Source organism: Marmota monax, unplaced genomic scaffold, assembly GCF_021218885.2.
Source record: "Marmota monax isolate L192 unplaced genomic scaffold, Marmota_monax_Labrador192_F-V1.1 WCK01_AAM20220418_F8-fsc00193, whole genome shotgun sequence".
Classification (NCBI taxonomy): domain Eukaryota; kingdom Metazoa; phylum Chordata; class Mammalia; order Rodentia; family Sciuridae; genus Marmota; species Marmota monax.
In genome coordinates this window covers 4456972-4476476 of record NW_026695203.1, presented here as the reverse complement: position 1 = coordinate 4476476, position 19505 = coordinate 4456972, and the positions used below count along the sequence as shown (strand labels likewise).

The window sequence follows — 19505 nt, the reverse complement described above, 5'->3', positions numbered from 1 at the left end:
AAACCCTGGGCCCCAAATGAACTTCTCCTCCTCTAACGTTGTTCTCATCAGGTCTTTTGGTCACGGCAATGACAAAGCCGACTAAATCAGGGAGCAAACCCACAATGTGCCGAGTTTGCTCGCTGTCTGCAAAGCAAGTCCCTGCAGACGCAGCCCCTTGAAATTTTCGTGCTACCTTAGAGTTGGAGATCGGGACGGACCAGCTGGGTCCTCTGCTTCGGGTCTCGTGAGGCTGAAGTAAGATGTTGGCCAGGACTAGGATCTCATCTGAGGCCCTGGGTCCTGGTTCTTGGAAGGAGTCACTTCCTTGTGATTACAGAACAAAGACTTTCGCTCCTGGAGGCCACTCACTATTCCCTGCCAGAGCCCTCTTCAGGACAGTTTGCTTCCTCGAGGCCGGGAGGAGAGTGTTGCTGCTCCTTTGACCCTCCCTGACTTTTCTCTCTTCCTCTGTCCTCTAGACCCTCAGTTTAAGAAGTCCTCTGATTAGGACAGGCCCACCCAGATCTTCTTGATTATCTTAAAGCCAGTTGATCACAGACACTAATTGCATTTGTAAAACCCATCACCTCTGCAATGTAATCTAATCATGGGAACATACCCCTTCATATTTACAGGCCCTTCTCTAGAAGGAAGGGGTTATACCTGGAACATGAACTGGCAGTAGGATTTTTAGGATGTATTTTTTATTAGCTAAAGGCATTAAGAAAATCACCCAAGATGCAAAATAACAAAATAAGTCGAAATTAGAAAACCTCAGAAATAAAGAAAAACTAGAAATAGCTACCTTAGAAACAAAGGTTAAAATAGAAGAAATACAAGCGTGAATACCTGCAGCTGATACTAACAAGCAAAGCGGAAGGGAAAGAAGGGGCTCTATGGATCAAAAAGGGCCAAAGTAAAAGAATCCAAGTGCGTGACCAACAGTGAAGTCAAAGAAGAGCCCCCTGTCGTTCCCCTGTCCTGGAGAGCCAGGTGCTCCGTGTGGGCGAGACGCAGATGGAACACAGAGGCACTTGGTAAAAGCCCAGCTCTTCCTGAAGTGGGGCTCGGAGCCGAGCTGGGGGAGAGCGGAGCTGCTTCTGTTGCCGGTGAGGAGGGCTTCAGACTGGGCACGTTTCAAGGGAACAAAGTGCACGTGGGCTTACGGTTCTGGAGGCCGGAGGGCTGCGTCTGGAGACGGGCTTTTTGCTGGCGCTGCTGCAGGGTGGTGCAGGCATCCCCGAGACAGAGGGAGCATTTGTGTCTCCCTCTTCTTTTAAATCCAGTGGTAGCCAATCACAGGGCTGAGCTTGAGGGGGGAAAATAGGGCGAGGAGGCTCCCAGTAGCCTGCTCCTTGCATGTAGTGCCTTGGCTGGAAATCGGGGCCACAGTGGGCCGTGGGGCGACTTCTCTGGAGCTCAGGGAATCAGCTTGAAAACTAAACAAAGCCCCAGCCACATCCTCCCTCCCTCCCACCTGGCGGCTCCAGCCCCGGAGTTCCTGTGAGGTTGGTCCTGCCAACGTTTTTGCTCTTCACTTTAGAGAGAAAGTGGGGTTTCCTGGTGGCTTGGCCAGCACCCCCACACTTCCACCCCCCTAGGACACTGTGATGCTCCTCCTCAGCCTTCAGACCCCAGCACTGAGGCCAGGAGGCAGAGCGAAGGCCAGGACAGACCTGTGACTGGGACCAGAAGCCACAGAAGCCTGGGAGGTGGGAAGAGACACTGCAGGTTTTGAGTTGGTTTTTATTTTTATCATAATTACACACAAGCGTAGCTTGACGGGTTCAATGGTTTAAAAAACCCAAACAGTTTAGAATTAAAATTTGGAACAGAGACTCATTAAAGCCTGCAACTCCCAGGAGCAGTTTTTAAAACATTCTTTAAATGAGTCTTCAGGTACTGACCTCCACGTCATGCATCTATGGACTTTTTGAGGCTAAGAGCCCCCACACTTTATGACTGGCCCAACCCCCAAGCCTTGATAGTAAAGAATGCTGAAAGAGAAGCACTCAGTGCTTAGTGTTTAAAGCGCTAAGTAGTGCTGGGCATAGTGGTTCATATCTGTAATCCCAGCAGATTGGGAGGCCGAGGCAGGAGGATCGCAAATTCAAAGGCAGCCTCAGAAATTTAGCAACTCTGTCTCTAAATTAAAAATAAAAAGGGCTGGTATGTGGCTCAGTGGTTAAGTGCCCCTCGGTTCAATTCCCAGTACTAAAAAAATAATAATGATAATAATAATAATAATAATATAATATGCTAAATACTGAGGCTAGCAACGGTTTGCAGGCACTCCGCTAGCGTCAGCTGATGACTATTCATCCTCAAAGTCTGCATAGCTGGTGGCCTGGGGCAGAGCTAAATGAGTCTGTTCTGAGGAGCGTGTATTTAAACTTCTTTCTGAAGCTACTGTCCTTTGGCAAACGTAAAACCCTGCCTGCTCTAGGGCTTGTAGTGTCCAGGCTCTCTCCAGAACACACTGGGCAAAGAGGTGGCGCGGGCTCAGGCCAAGTGCCTGCCTGACAGTGTGGGTTTGGGGATCGCTCAGCGAGGACTCGGCACACCACAGGTGGAGGCTCCTTAAAATGCAAACCCCGTGAGAGGAAAGGGTGTCCTCGCAGAGCCCCTGATGACATTGCCTCCACAGACAGGGAGCTCCCACCAGCCTGCCTCCTGGGTCTCCCTGAGCCAGAGGCTTCCCCTTCCCTCCCTCCTGCTGCCTTTGGAGTCACAGCGTCAGCCTGTGGAAGTGGTTTAGTGACCGTGGCCAGCGCCCTCTCACACACTAGAACGTGGTCGTCTATGTGAATTTTCTGTGATAGCCACACTGTTGTGTTCTGTCATTTATCACTGACTGCCCTGGTGTGACGGGGGTCGGCCTTCTGTCCCCTGCGGTCCCAGGCCACACCACACTGTGCAGCATGGGTAACCTGCTCTGCCCTGGGACATCCTGCCCTCAGCCCCTCAAGGCTTTCTCCTGTATGATTCTTTTGGAGAACTTTGAGAGAAAACACTTGAACTCCCAAGACTCCTGTGAGCAGGATAACCACTTCTGGTCACTTTAGACGCTGCACCTTGGACGGGAAGCTTCTAGGACCCCAACGTGACCGCCTGCCGTCTGTCCACTTGTCTTCAGCCGGATACGCGTGTCGCCCTTGTCTTCCCAGGGCAGTGCTTACGGCTTGTTTTGTGAATCTCGACTTCCCTTTAATTTTCTAGCTGGCTATAGTTTTATAAGAAAAGCCCAAGTTTTGAGTCACTTTATGGAATGTCCCTGTTCTAAGAGTTTTTTCAGTCAATTTTAATTTGTTTCCCAGGTGGATGATTATATTGTCAAAAGAAAATCTTGACTCTTTCACTGTGTATAATTCTTGGTCTATCTAGAATTTACTGAGACTGCCTCTCTTATTTCAATGACTTTGTTAGGGCTTAGTTAGTTATTTATTATTTTGGCACTGGGGATAGAACCCAGGGGCACTTAACCATGGGGCCACATCCCCAGACCTTTTGGTGGCTCATTTAGAGCCAGGGCCTTACCAAATTGCTTAGGGCCTTGCTCAGGCTGGCTTTGAACTCATGATCCTCCTGCCTCAGCCTCCCAAGCTGCTGGGATTTCAGACATGCGCCTCAGCCTTTGTTTCTTTAAAGAGATAACATCTGATTGCTGTTACCGTGGAGTTTTTCATTTCAGTGAAAGGCGCTGGGATTTGTTGAGATGAAGATCTGAAGCCAGGTTCCAACAAAGGCAGAGATCGGAGATGGCGAGATCAGTGACGTGGATCCTCCAAGTTCACGTGGCTGAACACGTAGGAAGTGCAGACAAGAGGGGAGAGAAACTAGAGGACAGAGGAAACTAGAAAGGACCTTCCTGAGCTGGGGGAGACAGACTTCTAATTGCAAGTGACCACTGAGTGCTGCTGGGAAATGCAGGGGTTCCCGGGTCGGCATCACGACCTTCCCTTAGCAGCCGTGGCCTCCCTCTGGCCTCCCTCTGGCCTCCCTGCAGGGTCAGTTTCCACCTTTATCTGCCCAGTTCTGGGTGATCTCTTTGCTCCTAATACTGAGAGATTTCTCTTTCCTTCCTTTAGTTGCCTACCAAAACCATTTCATATGATTTATTAATTTAATTATTAACTCATGGTACTGGGGATGGAACCCAGAGGCACTTCACCACATCCCAGTCCTTTTAATGTTGTATTTTGAGACAGGTCTCACTAAGTTGCTGAGGCTGCCTTGAACTTGCAATCCTCCTGCCTTGGCCTCCTGGGTTCCTGGGATTATAGGTGCATGCCACTGTGCTTGGTTTACTGTTTTCTGATTATTTTAACCCAGAATCTCTGCTTGTGTTCGTAGAGTTGAAGTCTTCAGTGGTCTTGCTCATCATGTCTTTAAATTCAGAATTCTTTCCTCTTTCATTCAGAAGTTCATCAAAACCTCCCATCTGCTAATGTCCACATACATGGGTTCCGGGACCCTCAGTAATAACAAAATCCACAAATGCTCAAATCCCTTATTTAAAAACGGTGCACTGCCAGGCATGGTGATGCAGGTCTGTAGTTCCAGCAACTTGGGAGGCTGAGGCAGGAGGATCATGTGTTCAAAGCCAGCCTCAGCAACTTAGAGAGGCCTTAAGTAACTCAGCAAGACCCGTCTCTAAATAAGTATTAAAAAAAAGGGCTAGAGATGTTGCTCAGTGCTTAAGTGCTTCTGGGTTCACTCCCTGGTAGAAAGAAAGAAAGAAAGAAAGCCAGCCACGGTATACTCTTAGCATTAATAAACTACACACTCCCTCCCCTTCACATAAAAATCATCTCTAGATTACTTATAAAATATAATGCAATGCAAATGCTATGTAAGTTGCTGTTATGCTCATTATTTAGGGAGTAATGACAGGAAAAATGTCTATATATGTTCAGTACAGATGCAAATTTTTTGCGGGATTGAACTCAGGGGCACTTGAGCACTATGCCACATCCCCCAGTCCTATTTTATATTGTATTTAGAGACAGGGCCTCACTGAGTAGCTTAGTACCTCGCTGTTGCTGAGGCTGGCTTTGAACTCGCGATCCTCCTACCTCAGCCTCGCGAGCCTCTGGGATCACGGGCATGCACCTCTGCACCTAGCCTACAGATGCAATTTTCAAAAGCATTTTCAATCCACCATTGGCTGAATCTGAGGACGAAGGACCCAGGGACACTGGGGCCAGCCGTCTGCAATTGCTGTGTCCTAAGCTGAGAGCTCATGAAGCTTTCCTTGATTTTTTCCCGTAATGGAGGAGTTCATTCCCTGGCACCCTGAACGTCCTCTCAGACATGGTGTTCCCTCATTTCTATAGTTACCACAATGTTCGCCTGGCTTCCTCCCCTACCAGGGAGCAAGCTACTTATTGGCAAAGCTCACACTTTGTTTTCGAATCTTCCAAGCATCTTGCCCAGTATCTTGCAAATCCTGGGTTTTTCCTGTGGAAGAAGCAGGGTTGGTGTAGCACAAAGAGCATGGCTGAGCTTCAGCCCACCGCTGCTCTGACGTGCCCGTCTGGACTGGGGCAACTTATTTTACCTCGGAGTCTGTTTTCTCCTGGAAACAGCAGCGGCTCCTTGCAGAACTGTTTTAGAAACGAAGCAGGTGGTGGGCATGAGGCAAGCCCCTCCTACCCTGACGGTTTGATGTCCTCTCCTCCTATCCCAGTTTTTCTCTGTCTGAAACAGGGGCCAGAACTCTCCCTGAAAGTTGGCCGGTCAGAAGGCTCCGGAGGGACTTTGTGCCTCAACTCAGGCTAAAATCCTTCAAGGCTGAGAGCAGAGTGGAGCGGGCCATTCCCAGCAGAAACACGAGGTCTGCAAAGGAGGTGGTCCCCAGACAGCTTAGGGGCTGTTCGCTCAAATCATCTTCAGGATGTGAAAGGTGAAGAGAACGTTTTTGGTGACAGCTGCCCAGGCTCTGAGAATCTTAGGGGCACCAGGCAGGGGTAGAGGGTGGACAGTAGGGCACCCAGTGAACCTCAGCTGATCCTGTGGGATGCTCTGGAGCTAGGGGGGCCCTTCAGAGTTACCCCAAGTCAAGCCTCCACACCCCCTCCTGTGAAAGAGTGTTTATCCCATGAGAGGGGCTTGGGATGCCACTTGACTTGAGATTTGTCCTCTGGGGTTTGAAGCAGCAGAGAGGGCACCATTTCATCCACCCCTGGAAGGTGACAGTTGGACACTGGAGCTGGGAGGGGCCACCAACATATGTCCAATGGAGAGAAATGCACTTGGATTTTCCCATCCGCAGAGTTCCCAAACCCTCAAGGCATCCTGCATTCCCTGAATGTTGATCCCTGAGCATCAACATCTCTTTGGGGTGACCCCCGTCAACTCGAACCTCTTCTGGCTCTTGTCTCACACAGTGGGTGCTGTGGATGCTGGCGGCTCCCTCCCCCCAGGGCCAAGCACCCATATATCCAGCTGCTGGGAGGTTGCTGCTGATGCCTGGCACGTGAGTTGTGAGTCAGACTCTGGAGATCGTCCTCAGCCAAAGACAGCTGCCTCACCCAAGGTCTTGGTCCCTCTCCAAGGTCAGCCACACCCAGAGACTGGTCAATGTAGGGGTTCAACATCCAGCCGCATTTGAGGTAGTTCTGAAGGGCACCCTGCAGTCTCCACCAAGGCCTCCTTACAGCCTCCCTCCCCCTCGGCTGCACCCTCCTCCTCGTGACTTGTACCCCAAGCACTTCCGTAGGCCCCGGCCTGCCAGCTTTGAGTCTATTTCCAGATGGAACCAAATCAGAGAGGCCTCTTCTCCCTCCGGCCCTGCTCCAGCCTTGGAGGGGTCTAAAACCGTGGCTAGTGAGGGGAGGAAGAGGAACAGCAGGGAGACAGAGTGGGTCCTCGCTCCCTCTCACTGTGGGCACAAGTGAAGTCCCGTGCTGGGCTGTGCAGACACTGAGGCCACCGGCCCGAGCACTAGCTGCTTCGTGAGAACTGACATTTCAGCTATTGAAGTGAGGCTGTTTCATGGTGAGTAGGGGCTGAAAGATGAGGAGGGGGGGGGATGGTGATGGAACAGTGACCAGGAAAGCTTTGGGACCAATTAAGTGCCACCCAAGGGGACGACAAGAACATGCTCCAGGGTAAGACCAGGCACAGTGGACTTGAAAGTCTGAGGTCATCCTGCTGTCAGTCAAAAGCCAAGGCTTGGATCTGGGGCGGACTCTCTGGAAATTTCCCTGGGATCCCAATAAAACTGGAGGGCAAGCAGGACATGCTGTCCTCCTCTCGCTGAGGACCCCCTCTCTCCCTTTCCCCCTGTCCCTGTCCCTTCTAATAAACTCAGGCCTCCCACTGAGCGGCGTGAAATCCTTCCAGCATGATCACCAGGAACTAGTGACCAGGGACCTCCATGGCCACTTTGGCTCTGCAGATGGCCTTGCTCTGCGGCACCTTAAGGTGTCACCGTGCTGGCATCCCGAGCCAGAGCTGGCAGGCAGGCATGAACTCTGCAGCCGTAGACCCACAGAGTCACTGCCTGTGCGTGCTCCCAGCCACAGCACCCTCCCACAGGGACAAAGTTCCTCGTTGGTTAGGAGCCCAGCACAAAGCTCAGTGCATAACTGGTGCTTAACAAGTGTCTCCTCTCCCACTCACCCCTCTTCAACAGAGGCACGGGAGCTGACTGGAGAGTGTGGGAGTGCTGTCTGGCTTCTCGATAGAGTGGCTAATGAGAAATGTCCTTGGTCTAGGTCTCCAGCTCCAGCCCAGCACTCCAAGAGCCCTGGGAACGTCTCCAGTGGTGTCTCCTGTTATTCCTAATGAGCCCCTTTATGCTGCGCCTGAGCTTATGCTAATGAGCCGACTTAGGGTGGGACCCGTCCTCACCTCAGGATGGACCTGTCACCAGAAGCCCAAGTGATTAGAGTGGAAGGTTGGAACTTTCTGTCCCCCACCAATCTCCAGGACAGGGACAGGAGCTGGGGGGCAAGCACGTTCCTGGACAATGAGCCTGGATGAACTTCTGGGCTAGTGCACACAGACGTGCCAGGAGGGTGGGGAATTAATGAGCCCAAGGAGCGGGTAGAGGAAACCTCAATTATAGCCTGTCAATCAGAAGCCTCGGTGACAACCTCTACTTGTAACCTGTGACTGAAGTGGCAGCAGTGTCGTGGGATGAGCCCTTCCCTGCAGGATCTGGCGCCAGAATGAACCGAGTTAGAGGACCCCGGCGGGTGTCCAGCCTGTGTGGGGGAAACACTGGCACACATCAGGTCTCGAAGTGTTCTGTCTGGATTGTGAGGTGGAGAGTAGGAAAAGTTTGTTCTCTCTTACAGATGGTGAGGAAGCCCCGTGTGGGAAAGTGAAGCCGCCCTTGGAGATGACCATAACGCAAGGAGGGAGGCAGGAGAGGGCAGAGCACCTGAGGAGGCAGCAGAGCCACCCTGCAGGGCGCCCAGTCCCTGCTGAAGAGGGAGAGACGGGAAGCCGGACTTGGGGACGGCGTGGCCGGCAATCAGCACTGGCATCCTCTAGGGAAAGGGTGGGCTCTCAGGACTGTTCCCCACCCCAACATTTTATTTTTCTAAAATGTCAGATGCAGAGCAAAGTTGGAATAATTGTAAGGTGAACACCTGAGTGAACACAGAGCACCTCTGGATTCTACATGAGCACTTGACTGTGCTTCCTTTATCCAGATCCACCCATGGATTCCACCATCAGCCCATCTGTTCTGATGCTTTTCAAAGTAAATTACAGACACCAGCACACACCCCCAAATATGTGAGTGTGCATATTCACTTACTAGGGTCTAGAGCTTGTTGACTTCTTTTGATGTAAAGTTTTCCTACAACGGAAGATCCAAGTCTCCAGTGTAGCTTTGCTGAATTTGCTGCTTGCACTCACCTGCCTGTAGACACCCGTTGTCACCCGGAGAAAGTTCCCTCACACTCCTTCCCCTAAATCCCCTCCCCCACGGCTCAGAGGCAATCCCTTTTCTGAGGTTTTTCTCCACCATAGTTTTGCTGACTTTAGAACTTCATGGGAAAGACACAGATGCATCCTCTTGTGTCTGGTCTCTGTGGCTCATCATAATTTTTGTGGGCATCGTCTATTCATTGCAGGAATCAGGAATCTTTTCTACTCTTAGTGAGTGATTGCGCAGTGCCTGACTATACCACAGTTGGTTTTTGTATTCCTCCTCTTATTGATGGACATCTGAGCTGGACCCTGTTTTACAGGAGTCTTCATCCAGTCCTGACTCTGAAGAGTGGATTATCAGATGGGGAGTTCATGGATAGCCTTTCCCATTGCAGTTTGCCCCCTTAGGTGAAACACAGCTCATGTTTTCTGAATCCACGTTCAGGCACTGCCCTCCTCCTTCCCTCCCCTGAGCAGCTCGGTCCAAACACCATGGGGAGGGCTCTGAGCACAGTGGCACCCCTGCCCAGGGCCAGGTGAGGGCCATAGTCATCCAGAGTGGGCCTCAGAGGGGACATCACAAAAGGGAGGAGGAGTGACACCCATAACAAATGCAGGTCTGGTGCTGGCTCTTGGATTCCACACGCCATTTTCCCACCCAGAAGAACGAGGATTCTTGGAGACACGATGGTTGGAGGGTGGGGGGGAAAGCGCAAGCTGAGGTTGGGGGTCCTGTGCACTCCAGAAAAGGAGCAGGTGCTTGAAGGATGATGGAGACGGACAGAGACAGAGTCCAGGTGAAGGGAGTCCCCTGGCCAAATGGGGGCAATCTGGGAATTGAAATAGCTGTAGTAATGGACCACATCTCACCAGATAAGATAGGACACCCCGAGTTCCTACTGTCTTAAGGGAATATGTCAAAAGCCCAGTACTCCCCAAGAAGCTCTCTGTGAAACCCTGCTAGTTACCCAGGCTAAGGGCAGGGGAAGCCCGTCACCACTCTCATCACGCCATCAAAGGAACTTCGTTGGAGACGGGCCAAATCCAAAGGTACAGCCTGTCAGGGTGCAGCTAAACCCCACAGCATCCCATGGCTGCTCCTGTTGTCCCCTAAACCACTGAGGTTTCCTGGGAGGTGACATCTCAGCACCTGATTCCCTGCTAAAGACACAGCATGGGCAGCTCTTCTCTGTGCTTGACGTTGTTTCAAAGTAAAGCAACAAACACAAAATGAGATCAGTGGGGAGGAAGACCTGTAAGGGCCCTGCCTCGTGGCGTGCTCTGCCATCTTCAATTCTGAAGAACTTGTAAAGGGGCCGCCTTTGGCCCAAGCCCATCTGGTGCAACCAGGTCTGGTAGGGACTCGGACCCTGGCCCATCTCTGGCTTTCCCCATCGCCTCTGGGCTTCCCATCATTCAGTCATCGGTATAACCAGTTCCTACGTGAAATCCTGTCTGGCTGGAGTATGCACAGTGCACCTGACATATGGCCACCACAGTCACCACAGCCATGGCCGCTGGGAAGGACACACTCCTGCCTTCCCACCTGTAGGACTCGGTGTTCTGCTTTCCCAACGCTGACACTATGCCTATGTGCTCCAGTGAGCATTTCTGAGCCCCAACACAGGCACCTCCTCCTCCTGGGATCCCCCGATTCCTCTACACTGCAGGACAGGACGTGGGGCTGATTGGCGCTGGCCCTTCCTCTCCCAAGCCACAAGCCCAGGGAATGGGTGAACCTGACACCTGCCATTTTGCAAAGCCCTTGGATAGGAGTCCTGACAGTGGCCCAGCCAGCCAGGGAGAGAGCTGGAGGAGCAGTCTTTTTGTAAAGAAGTCCCCTGAGGAATACGCAGGTACCTACACGAGTCTTTCCTCAGCACCTGCACTGATACGTCGAAAGCAAAGCCAAGTCCGGTTTCCCCTTTGGGTATCATGGGCTCTTCCACCGTGGCCAGGGCTTTTCCTCAGCTGGAGGAAGAGTAGTCACAATGGTGCTTAGGAGCTGGAGTTTTATGCAGCTCTGCCACCTACTGCAAGTTACTTCAACTCTCTGTGCCTGAGTCTTATCATTTGTCAAATGGGATTAACGATGGCACCTGCTGTTCTCCAGCTGAGATCTTCCCCTGACTCCTGCCACCAGCCAGACAGAACCTGCACACCTGGAGCAGAATAGAAGACCCTCCTGACCACCACCCGGCCGCTGCTGTGGGTGGAGCATCTACCCTCTGCTCAGTGCTGCTCTCTCCCGCTCGACCTCATCCGGGTCTCATCTGAAATACCTGCAGGGTGGTATCATTTTCTCTACAGATAGAATAGAGATGAGATGGCTACGGAACCTGCCGGAAGCACCGCTGACCAGCGATGGGGCTAGGTCCACCCATGTCTGCAGGACCTTGCAGTCCTCCCTCCTGAACCCACCCCATATCTCTAGGTCCCCCCTCCAACCAAATGCTGCAATTTCCAGAACACACCAAGTTGTTGAGTCCCCCAGTTTCTCTGTCTACACACTGTTCTCCCCGGGGCATTCCGAAAATCCTGAGTGAGTGAATCTGGCCAAAGCAAGGTGGGTGTGGACGTGAGGGAGGGAGGGCGGCAGGGGGCGGCGGGGACACTCATGATGGGAGCACTATTTTGGAGAAGGCTTTGAACACACCCCGCCCCACTCTCCCCTCCTGAAGGTGGATCTGTGCTTTGGGCTGGAGCTTCCAGGGTTGAGCTGAGGTTGAGAAGTGCCTGCCGTCCCTCTGCGTCCAGCAGCTCTGCCCCAGCTTCATGGGGATGGAGCGGTCCTCACGCGGTGCCTGACACCAGGTCTGGAGTCAGGAGCACGGCCCGTCGTGACTATCAATCTGGACATCTCTGTTTCTTCTTCAAGTCTTCCTTAAATACGTGCGACGCTGCGTCAGAAAATCAGGACTTGTAGCCCTCCCTTGAGTCACACCCACCTTCTGGATCAGGCCAAGAGAAGAGGTTTGCTACCAAAGGAAGCTTTGGGCAAGAACTGATTATTTACTGCAGTGCCCAGAAGCCAGGAGCCTGAGCCCTGGCCCCCTGACTGGACTGCAAACCCCACAGCACTCACTGGCCTGTCCCGTGCTCGTCCTCCCACCCACCTGACAGTGGAGCTCTGAAAAAATGTTCTTAAGGTTTCACGAGGCTTATTGACTCTTTGTCCCAATTTGGGTGTTACTGCTTGGCCTTGGCCTGGCCTCAGACAGCTCCAGCCCCCTTATGAAGCTTTGGCACTGAACTCCTCCCTGCAGAGCTCAGCTTGGGCCTTCCTCCTTCCTTCACCCTCTGTAGCTCTTGGGCTGCGCCGCTGTCATTCATAAACATTTATTAAGCACCGCCTGAAGACGGGGCACTTACTAGATCCTGCAGCAACAGATGGACAAGATGTGCACACAGCTCTGCCCTTGGGGTGGGCCTCAGTGGAGCAGTCCTGTAGGTAAGTTCTAGTGCATTAGGCAGCGACAGGGGCCACACCGAGAAATAAGCAAAGAGGGGACGTAGGGGATGTTAGAAGAGGGCATTTATATTTTCTATGCCCTCTTCCTTCCTTTCTTTCCTTTTCTTTCTCAGACAGGGTCTTGCTCTGCTGTTGAGGTTGCTCTGGAACCCTGGGCTCAAGGGACCCTCTTGCCTCAGCCTCCCAAATACCTGGGGCTTAGATACATGGCACTACACCTGGCTCTATTTCTATTTTAAAATAGTGGTCTGGGAAAGGCTCACTGAGAAGAGTTCTTTGAGAGGACAGTTGAAGGAAAGGGGAAAGTAAAACATCCAGGTAGCGAGAAAAAAGAATCCTCCAGGCAGAGACCACCAGTGCAAAGGCCCTGAGGTAGCGGGAATCGGGCACGTCAGAGCCACAGGCATTGGATTGGCCAAAAGAGAGATGAGGGGAGGGAGATGAGGCCAGAGAGGAGTGGCAGAGAAAGCACAAAGGCTGTTGTTGGGACAAGAGCTTTTAGGGGTAAGATCTAGCAATTGGAGGAGGGGCTGCAAGGAGGCATCAGGAGAAACCTGGGAGACAGGAAGGCTGGGAGAACTCTGCAGGGGCCCAGAGACAGGGCATGGTGGCTGAGGGGGCACGGGGTCATGAGAGGATCTGGAGGGTGGGAAGGGGCGGTACTGTGCGTGGGTGCTGGGGGAATGACGGAGACAGCTCAGCGGTGGCCGTCCCCGGAGCCGGCCCTGGGAGTCTGCTGTGGTTCCAGGCAGCGCAGGGGTTGCTTGGGCTTGGAGTCCGTGGTCTAGAGCCCTCCGCTGGCCGCGCTGTCCCTAAAGCTCCAAGCTGGGCATCCGCTTTGGGCCAGCAGAGAGGGTGGAGCTCCTGGCTCTGCCATGCATCTGGCTGGCCCGGCTACGGTGTTTAGTGTCCCGAGTTCCGTGTTTTCATCTGTGACAACATCTACCCCTGAGGAACGTGTGGAGGTCAGAAGGGGATCTCAAGCTGCCGGCACAGCCGCCGTCAGGGGCGGGCGAGGAGCGTTAGGGCTGTAGTGACCAGCTGGGAATGGGCTGGGCGCTGGCCGAGAGCCCGTCTGCTCTCCTCTGTGCAGTGGGTCGAGGGTTTGGACCTTAGTGTCCCCAAACGTCCTGGCTCGGTGCTACGGGGAGATGGTGCTGCCTCTGGGGGGTGCCTCTGGGAGGTGGGGCCGAGGGCCTCTGGCTGTAGGTTGGGGTGTCCCTTGAGAGGACGCTCCCAGGCTGCTCCTCGCCCTGGCTCCCTGGCCATGAGCTGGGCAGTTTCTCCTGGCTTTGTCCCCACCCCCCGCCATTGCTATCGAGCACCCCACCGTGGCCTCAAATGAACCGGTCCACCCGATCAGGCACTGGAACCCCCCGAACTGCGACCCAGGAGAAACCCTTCCTCTTCTTAGGTCGATCACGGCGTTTTTCACGGTGACGGTGGCTGATGGGCGCGGGTAGGACCTGCACTGTTTTCCTCACGTCCTCCTGGGAACCGGCACAGACCTGCTGGCCACGTGGGAACGACTCAGGCAGTGCGTGCGTTTTGGTTGAATAATTAACCACATATGAGTACTTGCCTCTGAAGAAGCCGAGAGATCCTTCAAACCAAGACGAGAACAAAACTAGGAGGAAACATGAGCCCGTTTCCCCACCGTGTTCTCCCTCTGGGCTGCGCCCCCCTTCTGAGCCGAGCTGCAGTTTTAATGAATCACGTGATTTGCAGAAGGAAAGGGAGTGTGAGCGAGTGTACAAGAAAAGGCACAGGCACAACAGAGGCAGTAAGATAAGCAGAGGCACAGAGAGCCCCAGGATCAGGAGGCTGGGACGCCCTGCCCAGTACCCTGTGGCCACAGTGACGTCCTAGCACAAGGCCTCACCCGCTGGACTGTGTGCGGCTGCGTGAGCTAACCTGCAGCTCTGCCACACATCAAAAGGTGTGCACAGCCCAAATACTGCTGTGGTTCCGGTAAGTGTCCCCATGTCCCCAGCCCTGGTGCCATCGGAAGGCAGCGGGAATTTAAGAGGTGGAGCCTAGGGGAAGGTCACTGAGGGTGTGCTCTTGAAGGGGATAATGGGACCTCAGTCTCTTCCTCTTTCTTGCTCCCGGGCTATGGGATAGCAGTTTGGCTCTGCCTCACCCTCCCACGGCGATGTGCTGCCTTACCACAGGCTAAAAGCAGCAGAGCCAACCAATCGACCTCTGGAACCTCCAGAACCTTTTCTCTTCATAAGTCAATTATCTCAGGTATTTTTGTTACAGAAAGGGAACACAGCCATGTTGCTGGCTTATGCATTTGCTATGCTCTACTTCACTGCTATTTTAGAGTGCACTCTACTCATAGAGAAAGGGAAGCTGTGAATAGTCTGCCCTGTCAGGTGGACAGGAGCCCCACGCATCTTGTGTCTACCCCATCCCGACTGCAGCGACCAGCCACACAGGGTGCCGACCTGCGCCGTGCAGGTGTGTGTGCGTATGAGGCTCACACCACGAGGAATCAAACCAGAGTGTGGCCCTGTCATCAGGCCTCGCACCTTAGGCCTCATTGGAAGGCGACACTCCCAGGCTTGCAGGGTCTTCCTCTGGATGACACACAACGTCTGCTTGGGGACATGGCAGCTTCCATTTTGTTAAGGACACAGGTCACCCTGGTGGGGGGTTGTCACTGGGAATAGCCCCTCAGAGCTGGGTGGTTCCCTCTGTCCTCAGAGCCCACGGCCGCACAGTGAGCCCCATGGGGCCCTTCCTTCCTAAGCACCCGCTGCTGACAGGCTGGAAGGACACAGGCCAGTCTCTGAGGCCCCACCAGCAAACGTGGGGATGGGTTTGCTTGAAGCTGGGGACTGTCCTTCCATGAGGATCCCCAAAGACTCCTTTCCTGCATAGGGAGGTAACAACTGCACAGATAAAGCCAGCCTGACCCTGGGACCAGGCCACGACATCCACCCAGTCCTAAACCCAGAGGGTCACCTGGGTCCTAGACACCTGGGCCGAGCCTCCCCCTCTCCCCACCCCAGCCTGACCCTCCTCCTGCCTTGTGGCCTCCGAGACACCCACCCTCGTAGCACGAGGAAGCAGAGCATGTCATTTCCTGGGGGGACTTGTGTCCTTGCCATTGTGTAGGCTCGTCTGACTTGTGGAATGGGACAGTGATATAAAAATCCCAAGGTACTGGGGATTGACATTGGCCAAATTACACTGTCACTTTGTGTGCACATACAAACATGTGACAACAAATCCCAACGTTGTGTACAGATATAAGGAGAATAAATAAATAAGAAGTTCATGCTTTCAGATGGCTCTGCATTTTACAAACTGCTGTTTCATGTACTTCCTCCTCCAGGTCTTAAATCAAGAACCGCATACAGTGGCATCTTGTGCACACAAGGAGGCCTGTCACGGTGGACAGGGCTGGGGTGGCTGGGAGGTAGGGTGGCCAGGTGACAGCGTCCAGGGCCCGATGGCTTCGGGAAGAGGCATGATCAGTGAACTTAGCAGAAACTGACAGCTGATGGCCTTGACCTTGACCGAGTCCCCCTTGGTCTCTGGACTCGGTGTCTTCCTCATTAACCCAGAGGGATTAGAGTGGAGGGCTGCTGAGATTCCTCTGGATCCTGTAATGGGGACTGTCACTATGCCACTGGTGGCTCCTGCATCTCAGATCAGAACGACACCCGCCCCCCCAGGCCACAAGGGACCACTGGGCACATCCAGGACACAGCTGGCCTCCAGACAGCCCATCACACAAACTGCTCCCGAGAAAGCCGTCTCCAATTACACGGCACGTCAAGAGACTGTGGTAACTCTCTGGCCTTGGCTGGAGATGAGCTCCTCTGTCCAGATTAACACGGAGCTCGAAGCTCATGGTGACCAGAGGCGGCTGTTGGAATACTGAGTGGCAACTGCCTTGGAAGCACAGTGGGAGGGTCCTTGTGACCCCTTTCTGTGCATAACTCTTACATGGCAAGATCTGAAATAGATTTCTTTCTTTCCTATTGGGAGCTGTTGAAGGACTCGGGGGCTTTGAGGCCTGGGTGGTTAAACTTGAGGATTCGTCCAACCTTCCTGCAGCCCCTTGTCATTTTCATAACTTTTGCTTTCATCTACATGACCCGATGGCCAGTTAAATGACAGGGGGTGTCCTTAAAGACCAGTGTCTCCTGGGATCCGTGGAGGAGAAGCACCAGGTACGACTACCTAGAGTCAGGAGAACCGAGGTCCCTCGAGGACAGCTGGGTGACATGGTCTTGTACCTAGGGGGGCTTGCTGGGGTCTGGGGTCCGAGACTGCTTGGCTTGGAGTCCAGGCAATCAAGTCAGACTTGAAAAAGTTCAACAGGAACAAGCCGCTCAGCAAACCACGGGGCAGCTATTGCCTTGAATCCTTTCCTGGAGCCTGGTGGGACCTGGAGACAGATCAAGGGAGGCAGACCAGAGAGGGCCCAGGGCTGGGGCCAGGGAGCGGAGCCTCAGGGTGAGATTGGGTGGGGCCTCCTGGACCTGGCAGCCCTGGTGCGGAGGAGAGAAGAGGGTGTTCCAGGCAGGGGCCCCTGGACAAAGGCAGGGAGGGGAGGGGGCAGCTGCATCCCAGGGCTGCAAACAGGGGGCTGCAAACAACAGACCTGGGGAGGGGGGCTCAGGGGCACAGCGCTTGCTGGCATGTGGGAGGCCCCAGGTTCCATCATCAGCACCGCATGTAAATAAATAAATAAATGATCCATTGACAACTAAAAAAAAAAAATTAGGAAAAAACAACAACAGAAGCTGACTCTCCCACATGTGAAATCACGGTGCGGGCAGAGCTGGGCTCCCTCTGAGGGATCCAGGGAGGGTCCTTCCCTCCCCCTGAAGCTCCCACCTCTGCCTCCATGTCTGAACAGGGCTCTCTCTGTGCGTTTGTGCCTGTGCCTGTTTTGAAGGACACCGGTCATACTGGATTAAATCCACTGCCATCAAGTACGACCTCCTCTTACCATGACCACCTCTGAAAGGCCATCTCCCAATACGAGGGGCAGGGGATACAGTTCAGTGGTCGTGACAGCCCTCAGCAGGCTGCAGGCCTGGGTCCCGTCCTCGGCACCAGGAGCAAAACAAAACAAATACCACAAAACAAAACCACCAAATAAGTGACACTCACAGACACAGAGGAAGGGCTTCCACATGTTCTTTAAGGGACACAATTTAACTTACAATCAGCATGATCTGGGCCGAGAGCTCAGGCTGCCTGACTGTCGGGAAAGAGTCTGCAGGAAGGCCCCAAGGCTACGGGGAGGAGGGAGGTGCTGCTCCAGCCTGGTGGTGGCCACTGGGGTCTCCTCCCAGAGAAGTGGCTGCAGGCTGTGGTGTCAATGGGGGGAGGAGGTGTGATGTGGTCACATCCAGCTCAGGGGACAATTCCTATGTAGGCACTGGGGACTGCCGCAGAGCCAGCTACAGCAGGGACTATGCATCCTTGGAGAAGCAGACTCTCCAAGGTCAATCACTCGACCTTGAGGTACCAGTTGACCCTCTGGAACTGCCCGCTATGATCTGGATCTGGGGGTCCACCAGGTCACAAAGTTGGATGGCTCAGCATCAGCCCATCAGCTGGTGTATCAGACGAGCCCAGGCAGATTCGGGAGGCAGGAGGAGGCTGGCCGAGCAGATGTTCCTACACGAGGCTACCTGCGAGGGCACACCAGCACTCCTTATCAACTGACACCTATGTCTGTATGGGAGAGGGAGGTCCCATAGGGCCAGTGTAAGAAGATGGGGAATTCCAAACTTGATTGCCAGATGCTCATTCTAAGGGGGTAATTGAAAATGTCCGGCAGCCACATTACATCGTGTTCACAGACAGCCCTGAATGACAGCGGAGAGGGCAGGACTGGGGGCAAGGCACGTGTTCATCCTATTGTGTAGGAGGAGGAGCAGACTGAGCTGAGGGTAAGTGCAGATTCCAGGGTCAGTGGTGCGGCCAGTAGGGGAGGGCTCAGCGGCAAAAGGGTTACAGGAAAGGCCCTGGTAGAGGCAAGCCGTTGGACCCGTGGGAGTGGGCACGAGGTGTTCTGTGTCATACATTAGTTTCCACCAGGGAACACCTACCATGGAGGACACCTGCAACAGCTCAGTGTACACAATGGTGCCCCAGCCATCCTGGAACCCCAAAGGACACATGAATGGAGCAGCCAGAGTGTCAGGGAGGAGGACCAGACAGGAGATTGACTGCACACGCTCCCAATGACACACAGCCACCCCTGAGTCTCCAATCAGCCAGTAATTGAGGCCAAGCTGAGCCTCCGATATGGCGCTGCTCCCTGAGGGGACCAGCCATCTATTCGGAAGCAAGTAAAGTCCCTTATCTCCTGGAGGACCCACAAGAACAGACTCCTACACCAGGGGTGTTTGCTGCCCACAGAGCAGCATCAGGGCCCCCAGGCATGTGATCCCCATGGAGCAACATGGAGAGAGGACCCTGGCCAGGAGGCCTGAGAGGAGCCATGATGAGCGTCTTCTGGTCTCACCTCCAGAAAGGCGGTCTCACCCAGGGCCGGAATGGTCAGGCGGGGACAGGGCTGCAGCCCCAGGTGACACGGACAAGGATGAGGAGAGCAACCTCAGTCACAGCATAGGCACCACGAAGGCACCATGCAGGCACTGTGGCCCTGCTCCCAAGGACGCCCACGTGAGCCCAGGGGCCACAGGGTGGAGGCGGGAATGGCCCCACTCACTGTCACTGCAGTGACCCACTGGGCTTCCTGTCCCTGCAACTCTGGACTCTGTAGGGCTGGAAGTTCTGATCCTACGAGGGGTATCACCAGGAGTCCCCGTGTGCCACAAGTCACAGCTGCCACCAGGATCCTTTGATGCCTATGTCTGGGGACAGGAGTGGGACAAAGTGTTTCTGTTTGGAGGGATTCACTGACCTCGATCCCCAGCCGAGGACAGGCTGGTTTGCACTGGGTCCAGGAGGAGTGTGTGAAAGCCAGCTCCGCTTGGCTCCTCCCCCATGAGTGAGGGTCCTGAGGAGGGTGTGGTCCTCCAGGCTCAGGGCTCTCAGGAGGAAGGTGGGGAACGGGAGCAAACCCCTGGCGGTCCCAGCCAGTGGCAGCACCAGGGCTCGTGGTTAGTCCTACTGCCCCTCTTCTAAGTATCTTCCAAGATGAGAGGCTCAAGAAACG

The 19505-nt window shown here is 53.9% G+C and overlaps 1 long non-coding RNA gene across 1 annotated transcript; it reads left to right on the top strand.

Moving 5' to 3' along the window:
- The first annotated feature begins 12997 nt into the window (after positions 1–12997).
- LOC124083200 (uncharacterized) lies at positions 12998–16905 on the top strand. Its single transcript, XR_006848686.2, has 3 exons — positions 12998–13308; positions 13758–14314; positions 15690–16905. It is a non-coding gene; the product is annotated as an uncharacterized LOC124083200 (long non-coding RNA).
- The last annotated feature ends 2600 nt before the right edge of the window (positions 16906–19505 follow it).